The sequence below is a fragment of the Equus przewalskii genome, chromosome 20 (assembly GCF_037783145.1).
Source record: "Equus przewalskii isolate Varuska chromosome 20, EquPr2, whole genome shotgun sequence".
Taxonomy (NCBI): Eukaryota; Metazoa; Chordata; class Mammalia; order Perissodactyla; family Equidae; genus Equus; species Equus przewalskii.
The window spans coordinates 21,294,144-21,306,903 of NC_091850.1; the positions used below are offsets into that span (position 1 = coordinate 21,294,144).

At 35.0% G+C, this 12,760-nt stretch overlaps 1 protein-coding gene across 1 annotated transcript in view; it reads left to right on the top strand.

Moving 5' to 3' along the window:
* The window catches only part of HCN1 (hyperpolarization activated cyclic nucleotide gated potassium channel 1), a 368,763-nt gene that overhangs the window by 44,091 nt on the left and 311,912 nt on the right, over nt 1-12,760 (top strand). The gene's annotated exons all lie outside the window — the stretch shown is intronic.

Consider the following 12,760-nt stretch of genomic DNA (forward strand, 5'->3'; position numbering starts at 1 on the left):
AGGGTCAAAAAGGCCTCTCGAGTGGCTAAACTTGCACTATAGAAAACAATATACTGGCTATGGATTAATTGTTACTTTACTCCCTACAGAAATGCTTTTTAGCATTTTTAGGATGAATTATGTTTTGGAATTTAGGTTTAAACAAGTCATAAAATGAAACTTCTGTGAACATTAGCTCTGCTTTTTGTGAGGCTGCAGCAGCGTTTTGTGTGTGCTCGTCAGTGACATTTTGGTTCGCAGGATTTCAGGAAATGACATGCAATAATAAAACACTGCATAAGACACTGCTGAAGAGGCATAAAAATGGATCGTTCTTAAAATATGAATATGGATTATATTTAAAATCAAATGAAGCACATTTGAGAAATTGGATTCATCTTGTAATGTGTCTCTATACAGCACATTCCGTCTAAAATGTAATATATGTTTGGTTCTCAGACTTTGTTATACCAATTTGAGATCAATATCAAACCAAGATAATTATTGATATTAACAGCTAATATTTATTGAGGGCTTATTATATGTCAAGTAATATATTTGACTTCTTAGATGGATTAGTTCATTGAGTCTTCCTAATAACTCTGGTAACTTGTCCAGATTCACAGAGTTAGTAATAGTTGGAGCTAACTAATAGTTGGAGCTAGCTAATAGTATGACTCCAGAGCCAATGTTCTTAATCACAAAACTATATAGCCTCTCACTATAACAAATATTCTTTTAATGATAAATACATTAATATTCCACCAATTTATATTTTGAATAAAAAGTTGTAGGAAACTTCTTAACTAAGATTGTGGTTGATGCAACTTAAGTACTGAATATGGTCTTAAAACATGGTCACAAAAAATATTTGAATAAATAGCCTGTGAGAAGAAAAGTCATTGATATAAATAGCCAATCAATTGAAAATACAGTGGGCAGTGTGACTGTTTTCAGAGTCTTGTAGTTCTAACCAAATTACCCTAGAGAATGGCAGCAGGATGAACAGATGGCATCCTATCAGATATGACGGCAGGCCATGTGGTCATGGAAGAGGACACTGCTAACACTGATGTCCTTTGGTTCCTGGCAGCAGTCACAGGCACCTAGATCTCTGTAACCTGATGGTGTTTCAAAGATGCCATGATATAATTCAGGAGCATCAGCTCACTGCTATCATTATTGTAAAGTGCAATTTAATATGCACTTACAGACATTTGGTAACCAAATACATTCAGGCCAGAGTTGTGAGTTGGCAAGATCTTTCTTATAAATAAATGACCTTGATAATAAATGAACCATAAGCTCATTTAAGTGAAGAATGTTTTCTTGATTATATGATATCCCCATATAAAAGCACCTATATTATGGATATTTAATGTCTGTTAGTAATACTATTTAATAGGGAAGAAATAGTAATAATTAATCAAGAATTTAATACGAATTCGTTATTTCATCATCTACATGATTCAAACACAATTCACAAAGAAACTTGAATGGTTCCAAACTGGCAAATCTCTACCTGGTTTTTATAAATGCCACCAGGATGTACTTACAGGTAGAAATACAACAAATTAGTCAGAAGACATTGCTCTGTGAGCATTTGGAATAAGACTGCAGAGGAAGATGTGAGTTCCCCCACATGTCTTTGAGTTCTGAGTGTTTTGGTACCAAGCTGGCTAATGCTAAATTCAGCAAATTTGGGGAAGTAATGTGTGAAGTCTGGAAGCTGCCACTGTTCTAAATGAATCATGCCCAAGGAAAGTGGCTGCCTTCTATAGGAAACTGCTTCCATCTTCAATGATACATTTTTTTTTTTACTGGTTTGAATTAGTTCAACTGAAAAAACAACAAGAAGTGCCAAAGCCAGATAAATTAGAGAAATATTGTGAATGAAATAGAGAAACTTTAAAATTTAGCCCTTATGTTACTATCATTACTAAAGTTGAATGTACTGGCTAATACAGAAGAAAAGAGCTGACTTGGCCGACTAATTTATGAAATGCATAAAGTTAAGAAATCAGAGGGGAAGTTGTCTTCACGAAGTAATTATAAGATCAATGGCTTTAGGATGCAAAAATAGAGCTCTCTGACCCAATACTCAAACTTTATATATATTGCCAGGTGAGGTGAAAATCTGGGGCAATTTAAATAAATCAGGCCAGAAAATTCCTTTTCCTGTAATCTCCAGAAAACTGAGGTGAAGCTTTTGCACTCTTGTATTTTGGTTTTAAAAACTCATTCCCTTAATTCAGCATTGTTGTTGTTATTGTTGTATTTCAAGTAACGACAATGATCTAAGCCACAGTGCTGTTTTGTAACCTGTCACAGCGGGAACCAGTTCTCTGTGATCCTCCTAAAAGAGACATATGGTGAGGAAATCCCCGGAAATTAAATGGAATGTTATTAACAATTTGTGACAATCACAAGCCACTGAAGAGATAAAGGATGGATTAAGAGTTTAGTAAATGGGAGATTATTCAGTTTGTAAGGGTGAAAAGTTCTAGGAACTTTGAATGCTACAGCTGCTGATCCTAGTCATTTAATCAAAAGGGGATGACCCTTGAAATTATTAGAGATTTAGGAAATAGTGATTGAAAAGAGAAAAACTGCCCTGTAATGGTTATCTATTTGTAGGATTTAGTGTCATATAAAGTGTAAATTCTTCATGGACAATGTAAAAAAATGTAGGAAATGCATGATGCTTGTATAGTAAGTATGGCTTTGGAATACATACCTATAATATTTTATTTTTTATCCCTTATTTACTATTCCTTCAACCTTCTTTGTGTAGGTTTTAGATCTATCACAATTAATTAAATCTGTTTTGAGGCAAGAAAGAGGCCTTGTGGTTCTGATCTTCATATATGTCTATAGCAATTTCAGATGAATAACGTGTCTGGAACATTGCAATGCTCTTCTAGCAATTGATATTCAATTTTTTGTGTTGGCTTGGAGACAGATTTATATACAAATTCTGTTTAATAACAGAGCATTAATAAGGAAATTTATTCTACAGGGAGCTAATGCAGACTGCAGCTTCTGTCTTTGGTTAATTTTAGCATTCTAATTGTTTTAGATTAAAAACTAACTCCTGCTATAAATTACCTATCTATAATTGTACAATACATATTGCAACTACTTTCATTTTTTAGAAAACGCATGGAATTCTAAGACTTGCCATCAGCAAACACCAGTGTTTTCCCAAAGCTGCCCTCTACTAGAACTCAGAGAGGCTCCCATTCCTATCACATCCAATCTGTGGTTTCTTTGCTGTGCCTTCAAGGCTCTCCAGCAAACCATCCCCCCGTCTCACCATTGTCACTTCAGATTTGCACCCAACAACTCTTTTCTGTTTGTTTTTTAGTTTTACAAAGTTTGTTGCAGAGAATGATTCTTTCTGCTTTTGTAATTTTGCATGTGCCACACCTCAGACTTGGAAAGCCTTTCTTTTTCTATCACTCCTTTAAAAATGAGCCTTAAACCCATCTCCAGAAAGTATTGGACATTGATGGACTGTGCTGTAATGGTGGGTACCTTGACTTTCAGCAATTCTCTTGGCTCTGCCTGCATTTGTTCATACTGACAGCTTGATTGCTAATGCTTACTCATATGCATTTTCCTTTTCTTTTGCTGGTCATAAATATCTATAGTGAAGAGTCAGGGTCAACTTTTGCCATTGAATCTCCTTGTACACTAGGAGAGAGTTCCAAACACAACAGGTTATCAGAGTATGACTATCCACAAAATACAAAGCAATCCTCCATATTCTAAATCCATTAAATAATTGCAAGGGAATATTCAGTCTTCACTCCCAAGCATTTTCTGAGTAGCTTCTGTGTGCAGATGCTGCACATGAGAATACAAAGCAGATCCCAGCTTTGTAGGAAAAACAGATATGTGAGAAAATAATCACAGATGGTATGGTAAGTAGTGGCATAAAGGAGGGAGTGAACCACGCAGCTTTCTTTTACACAAGAAGAGAGCTTCAGATATACTTGAACTGAGTTTCATAGCAGGCGTCTGGATTACCAAACTGAACAAAATGGAGCAGAGGAATAAACTCTAATAAGACATGAAGTAGAAGCAGCCTAGCACGGTCGTTCTGCCTCTCCAGCTCTTACCTTGCCAAGGGAGCGAGTTTCGAAGTGTAGACAGGAATCTGTGCTAATGGTAGACTTACTCAGTAAGGTGTCATTGAGGCATTTCAGGCAGGTGCTTTACATTTGAGAATGCTACAGAATGAAGAGGATTGGAGACCACTGAAGACAGAGCTAATAATACCAGTTAGGAGAGAGATTTAACACTCATTTACGTTTTTTATATACAGCTAGTGTCGAGCAGGATACGTTTTTAGATATCTAAAGGGAAGTTTATCTTGGCCAAGTACTCTTGCCCTTGAAATGTTTGTAGCAAATAATAAAATACAATAAGGCCTTATACAAAGTCTTTTTGATAATGTTTTAGAATTTAAATATCAGTATTTGATATTATTATATTATTATAATATTAATATAAAATCTTAATCTAATAATATTGATATTATTGATACAATTATATTTGAGATTTGTATTTTACACCACCTGAAACATGGTGGTATGAAATGGATCCTATACTAGAAATTAGTATATGTGAATGTTTATTCAAATTGTGCCTTTGCCTTTTAGTTTCTATTTAATCTAGGGAGAAGCACTTAAAGTGACTTATTTATGCCTACAAAGTTAATAGAACAGTTGTGAAGTTCATATGAAATGAGATATGTGGAAATTATCCAAAATATTTAAATTGATGTATGCCTATAATATTTATAAATATGATTCGTGATGTCATCTTTCAAATATTAGCACACCTACTAACACTAACATTATTACACCTGTGTGTGTGTGTGTGTGTGTGTGTGTGAGTTGCCTAATATTTTCTGCAAGCAAATATTGATTCTGCTAAAGACCACTAGGTGTCCTCTATTCGTTGTGTTACTTCAGGGTTCTATCTTCCAAAATACCAAAACTGTCTTTTTGAAATTATTCATTTACACTCTCTTAGAATCAACTAATTTCTTGGCTATCTATGTGTAGATAAAATAGATGACTATGGATATTTATAAATGTAAAAATTATCTCTCTTTATACTTTCCCCTCAGGTTAATCAAGAGAGTTTCTTAAGTTCCTTTTCTAAAGAATCATTTTTATTTTGAAAGAATTGTTTTCAATATTATACTGTGTATTTTTAAGATGATATTTAAATAGAAACTCTGAAATTCTAAGCTGCAATGTGATGAGTTCTATTTGGATATGAAATGTTATTAATTCAAGACTATTAAGAAGAGATTAGAGGCTGGCCCTGTGGCCAAGTGGTTAAGTTCATGCACTCCAATTCAGTGGCCCAGGGTTTTGCCAGTTCAGACCCTGGGCAGGGACCTAGCACTGCTCATCAAGCCATCCTGAGGTGGTGTCCCACACAGCATAACTAGAAGGATCTACAAATAGGCTATACAACTATGTACTGGAGGGCTTTGGGGAGAAGAAGAAGAATAAAAAAAAAAGGTTGGCAACAGCTGTTAGCTCAGGGCCAATCTTTAAAAAAAGAAAAGGAAGAGATTAACAAGATGTGTGTGAGTGTATGTATGTGTGTGTTAAAGGTAAGATAAATAATTTTATGAATGCTCTTTGGTCAATGCCCTGCAGCAGATCTATATAAGTCTGATGCTTTTGATGTGAAAATCTAAGTTTAATGCTAAAATAGTAAGATCAAATTTGAAACGTGCAGGCCCCTATTTTAAAATTAAAACATTAGACTTTCTTAATGCCCTCTCATTGGTCCAATCTATGTCCTGTTTTGCATGTTTTTATGTGCTTCCATGACTATATGTTGAAAACAACCACACTCATTTTCAAAGTTTCAAAATTATGTACCCCCATGCCTCAAAATCTGTGCAATGGTGTGATATATCTCTAAAGATATCTCTTGAGCTCCTCAAGCTGTCTGTCCATTTTCCCCCAAATCTCCTCCTTTTCTCTTGTTTCCAGTTGCTCAAGTCAGAATCGAAGCGGTATCCTTGACTTCACCTTCTCTTTCAATCTCCATATCTAACAATAACTGAGTCCTACTGGTTTTACTTCTTGAATGTGGTTTGAATTTTAATACTCCTTCCTTCAATCCTCTCTAACATCACCCTAATTCAAGCCAACATCAGTCATTTCTCATCTGCATTTTTAGAATAGAGTCATTACTAGATTCTAAAATTCACCCTTGCTTGTCTTCCTAGGGCCTCAAAAGTGATGTTTTTGAAGAGCAAATATTACCATGTCTTTCACCTGCTGAAAATATTTCTATGAGTTTTCGTTACTGTTAGGACAAATTCCAAAATTCAAGGCCCTTTGAAATTTGAGTCTTTCCCTCTTCAGCCTGGAAAACTGCTTGCTCATTATTCGCTAACTATGCTGAACATCTTTATATTTGTCATCTATGCTGTTTTAAGGCTTTTATACGTGTTGTTCACTTTTCCTAGAACTTTGTCCCTTTGGCCAACTCCGAGTTATCCATCACATTTTGTTCCTTTGACTTTGACTTTAACTTAAGCTTCCTTAGGGTGGAATTAACTAATCTCTCAGGTATGCTAGTTCCAACTGTAATATGCTGGCATATCCCCACATGCTTTTGCTTTGTAACATTCTCTTTTGTAATTTCTCTTAAACTATACCTTTCCAACTATATATTAAACACAGAAGCAGAGATCCTAGGTTTCCTGTATCTTCAGCTCATAGCCTAGTGTCTGGGAAGTAATGGAGCACAAGAATACTTGCTAAACGAGTTAAATTATGCCCTCCACAGGATTTCAGTTCAGTAGGAAAAGCAAACCTGTAAACAAACAAACGGATAAGCAAAACAGTAGAGTGTCTTGAACTCAATATTAGAAGCATTTATGTTATAGACAACAAAGCAAAAGAGAGAGATGTATTATGAGAGTGTGGTAGAGGGTAGAAGAGAGATTCTAAAGAAGGTATTCTAAACACAGCCATTTTGAAAACCAAGTGTGAATGTGTATGTCCTTGCAAGTGGGTAAGCCTGGGAAATATTCCCTAAGGGAATTTAGAAATCATGGACAAAATCGACAAAGTCCCACCTCTATAGACGGGGATGATAATTTTCTGCCTAATCTCGTAGACTTGTTTTGAGGCTCAGATGAGATGTTATTGTTGAATATCCTTTGAAACCATACAGTTTATAGATATGTGAATTATTGTTGTCTCAAGAGTTTCTACTAGTTTAAAATATGAAAAATCTCAACAGAGTGCTCAATTCTTGGTCCTTTAATATGCTTACTGTCTCTCCAAATATTAGAAGCATTTTAAATGCTATTATGCATTATTTCTGCCCAAAATATACTAAGTGGAGAATTGAAACAGCGAATGAATCAGGCTAATTTAGGGAAAAATGCATTCAGACATATTTATCCACATTTTCTAGATAAATGTCTCAGTTTTTCCTTTCATTGTGCATGCAGATACAACATATATTATGATGACTGCTATTTTGGACTCATCTGTGTGCTATTAGAGTGAAAATTAGCAACGCCATTGGTTCATGACTACTGGACACAATTCGTGCTATGATTCTGGTTTAAACTTGAGTTCTCATTCAACTGCCAGAGTGTTTCATGATAAATATATGTCACTTAATTATCTGGGTAATTATGTCAATTGAACAGGTCCCTTTGTTGGTCTTGTATATTGTGGTGTATCTGTCTACAAACAAGAGGGATGTGATGAGGCATGAGACAATTGGAAAATGGTGCAGTGACACCCAAGAATATTTTTTTTTTTTGAGGAAGATTGGCCCTGAGCTAACATCTATGCCCATCTTCCTCCACTTTATATGTGGGACACTACCTCAGCATGGCGTGCTGAGTGGTGCCATGTCTGCTCCCAGGATCTGAACTGGCAAACCCCAGACCACTGAAGCAGAACGTGCGAACTTAACTGCTCTGCCACTGGGCCAGCCCCCTCAAGAATATTTTGATGAGGTGAATATTTAGAATGAGGTGAAGTTAAATGCATCTCTGAAGGAAATGTTGAATATATGTATTTAATCATAAAGGGAAAATGTGTACTTTTTTATTGTCAGTTTCTAACAAGTCAGTCTTTCACTTTAGTCAGATACACTGTCAAAAGCATTTTTATTAATTTGAAATATTTTAGGAAAGAAAATTATGCTTGCATTATGTCAACAGTAGTAGTTGATTCATATTTCATGGGGCAAATCACAGTCATTGAAATATATTAGAAATTGTTGCAGAAAGTCAGTTTTTAAAGACATTTTAACTGTTTATGAAAGCTCACCAATAAATAAAATTAGAATCCTTCAATTGCACTGGGTAAGAAAGACCTACTTTGACTTTTTCTCTCTTGCTGATGTATGCACTTTAGATTTTGTATTAAAGGAGTCACGTCTTAGTGTGAAAAAGAAATACATTTGGTTGGTTATATAATTCTTGTGGCTATTTTGAGTTAAGTCTGCCATTTAGGCCATTTTTTTGAGTGAGTCAAAATCTTTTTCTTATTATATCATAAAGTGAAAGGATTTTGGAAACTAGTCCCAGGGTTCCATGTAATTTAAAGCAGTTGTGAAGTAAGAGAATAGTAGATATTTTGAGAAAATCTTTTTTGTCAGGAATGGTAGAATCAAAAAGGGTTTCCCACTAGATTGGTCATGAGTGGAAATTTTTATAATAATGTGCTAATTATAACAATGTGCTGCTTTTTTTGTTGTTACTGTTGTGGAGATATGTGTTGAGTGAACATATGAAATAAAGGAAATTCAGCTGAATTGAATGAAAGTCAGGAATACCTTGAGCAAATCATTTCCAGACACTTTTCTCTTATTTTAAAAATGTGGGGGTCTGGCCTCGTGGCCGAGTGGTTAAGTTCGCGTGCTCTGCTTCGGCTGCCGAGGGATTCATGGGTTCGGATCCTGGGTGTGGACATGGCCCCACTCATCAGGCCATGCTGAGGTGGCGTCCCACATGCCACAACTAGAAGGACCCATAACTAAAAACATACAACTATGTACTGGGGGGCTTTGGGGAGAAAAAGGGAAAATAAAATCTTTAAAAAAAAGTGTAGATGATGGCTTCTATTTGGCTTTTATAGTTGTTTTAATAATTGCATAGAAAATTCATATGAAAGTGCTTTATAAACTCTAAAATTGAAAGTCTAAAGGGCATATTAATGTAAAATATAATTAGCCAGTCAAATTATTTCACTGATTTTTTTTTCACGGAATTTCTGTAAGAATGAAGTTCTCATCTTCCTCAATATTCTAGATCAGGCCAGGGAGTAAAAGGTAGAATTTGGATTGTGATAGTGTGTCCTTTGAAATTTAGAATCGAAGGGCTGTTACTTCCTAATAGTATCTAACAGTAATATTTGCAGAATTGACTAACTTTGTGGAAGTTACCGTGTTTTAGTATGGGAAGCAATTCTCCATCGTGTGAAAATACTCATCTCTGTGATAGTGCTGAGGAAAAGGAGGAAAGTCTGGAACAACTCCTTCCAACTGACTAGCAATGAATCATAAGCATTCAAGTTTACAGGTTTTAATAATATTGTGCAATTAAAAATGCTTCCCCATTTTTATCTAATTTGAAATTCAGAGAAAAGCAGCCTTAGATAGTCCTTAAACTGGTGGAGGATTACCTCCACTCTTTCCCTCAACATATGTTTGTCGTAGAAGCAAAATAATTTTATAATGATACTAATTACCAAAAAGTCCCAATAAATTTGTTAGGAAAGAGTTATTGAAGAACTTTGAGATTTCTGATATTTTAGGCTCACATAAATTATTGACTTTAGAATAATGTTAGAATATATATGGATTCCAAAAGTACTATATATATTCACTCTCCTGACTGGCAAGGCCAGATTGTGAGTAATGGACTTTAAAGTTCTAAATGACTGCCTAGTGTTCTGCTCTCAGACATTTCTTGGGAATTGTGACATTAATGACTAAAATTTCACCATTGGGGAATGATTCATTTATGTTTTATGGCTTTCTCAGCTTCAAGGGTATCCTATAGAACTTCAAAAGTACTTTAGGCCATTAATAGATAACAGCTTAGCAGGCTCTTGGTTGGCAGGTAGTGAGAGTAATTCTCAAGTAGTTAAGAGTAATTCTCTATACAAAAAAGATAGCTATATGAACATGAGCCTCACAATTTGAGTGAGAGGTGCATTTGTCTGAGAGAAGGGTTCCACTAGCATATGAGAAGTTTAGTTGGGCTGCAAAGGAGACAGGAGGACACCAGCAAGCAATTAAAAAAATATGTTATTCACAGTTTTGCTGAAGTCTTTTCCTGTTGCCAGATTACCAGTATTTGCCTAATGTCAAAGACGTGTGTTTTAATGTTTCTAAGTGTTATTGCTGGGAATTTTACAAACTAAATCATCCATTCCTCTTTCTATTTAGTTGAATTGTTATTTCAGATGTTCCAAAAGTCTCCAGTGTCTTGAAATTAGATGACTCTATGACTTCAGATGAAAAAATCTCCATTTAGCACATGTTCTAGCAAAATGCTATTGTTTTTGAAATAATTCTGTTTAGTGACACACTTCTTAAATGTGTGATTCTATACATCCAGTTAAACATTGTACATGTAATTATATACTAATTATTCTAAGTAAAAATAAGAAACTATATAGTTTAATACTTTTATGACTCCTCAATTGCAAACTTATCTTTATATTATTATCAAATATAGGATTTAGTGTATATTAATTGGTCTCTGACCAGATGTTGAGCACTGTGCTACAAACAGGAATACAAAGATTAATACTTAACAACCAATGCAAAAAGAGGTTTTGAAATATAGCGGCGGAGTTAGATAAGGAAATGAACACTCATACCAGATACGTGTGAATTCCTATCTATTGGAAATCATTGAATGGAAGATTTCGAGAATGACTCTTAACACTACATCTCAGCTCACTGGGCAAGAGCTCCACAATCAATTCACAGTCTGCTGAAGGAGCAGAAGCGAGCAGTGGTCGTGTCTGGGCCAGATATTCACCGTCCTTTGATTAGTCGGTTGAAACAAAAAGAGCTAATAAATATCATACTTTACTAAAATTTTCTGAGTTTTACAAACAGAAAAAACAATTTTATTTAAAAATAATATTAATACTGTGTTGAGATTGCAAAATGACTTCCTCATACTAGAATATGAGACATTTTCATTTCATTCAAATCATAAAAACTTATAAAGATTCCTAAATGTTTTTTCGGAAGAAGAAAGAACAATATATTTAAATTCCATACGCAGTATTACAAACTCTGTAATTAGTGAGAGAATTTGGGACAAAAGAACCTAGTATCTCTCTCACTTTCTTTATTATAATATGGATGCTCTTGGCCAAGACTCTTAACCAGAAAATGTGTTGTCACACTTGATAAACAGCTCCTCACAGATACCAAGACACTGAGCTGCATTCAGGGACCTGAGTGCCCAACAGCGCATCAGTTATTCAGTAGTTATGGAAACACCAGCTCCATTCAAAATGCTTGAATTTTCTCCACTTTTTGTGCATAAGTATATTATTCGTTTTCCTTGTGCCTCCCAGCTTCCACTCCTGCATGGAGTCACTTCTAATGGGAGCGGCTGTTGCAGATACTGCAGATTCTTTCCCTCAAAAAGCCATGTGTTGATAGATTCCACCTACAAAAGGAATGCATTCTTTCCAAAAGCTGTTCTCAAATACCCCGTCAATAGTAGGACTATTTATTCATGTTGTTTTTGTTCTCTTGTTGTTGAGAGAAGCAGCAAGCAGTGAAATTGCCGAGTCTTGGGTTAAGTAACAATCCTATTCTTCCAGGAAGTGAGAAGTCAGATGTCCCTAGCTCTGATTGTAGCCCTCAGGAAATCGTCTCCTTCTGCTACCTGAGAAAACAAAGTCCTGCCAATACTATGATTTCCTTTTATTACCTTTACCTTTATGGAAACAGAAATTTTTCCCTGTCCTCTTCTTCTGTCGCATTTTCCATTAGAAGATCTGCTAACAAAGAATGTAAGCAAAATATCTGTCATTTCTTTACAACTGTGAAAAAAGAAATATACTTCTCTTATCAGGAGACACATACACGCGTACACACACTATGGAGCCTTAGCATAGGGCCAATACATCCTATTTCAGGACTCAGAGTACTGAGTCCTGAGTACTGAGTATATCCCATTATTCCTTCAACTCAGGGATGGAGTACTGGATAAACCAGTGTGATCCACCCCTTGGTTGAAGAACCATTGATCTATTCATTAATTGCTATGTCATTTAATTTCTGCCTTCTAAAAGAGAGAAAAATAAACATTTGCATGAAAAAACAATTAACGAGATGACTAAATTCAAAATAGAACACTTCCAAATTGCCAAAATAACTTAACTTGCAAGACCACACGTATCGGATTAACTGTTCTCCTTTTACCTAATACAATTCTCGAGATGATAATGTATTTTATTGAATTATTTTATTTGACGTGGAAATTAAATGCTTCAGGTTAAAAAATATAATTTAAATGTGATAAAATTTTACTATTATTCTATAAACACTTTCTTCCAAATAATGCTATTAAAATTTTCCTAAAGGAAAAAAAAATAGTTCAATTTTTTCTCCTAAAGAAAACAATCAAAATAGTTTTCCCACAGTTCAGTCATGCAAGTGTGTTAGCTTTACAAACTTAGTGCTGCAAAACAAAAGCAAGATATCATCGAATTTGGGAGAGGCTTTCCTTAGA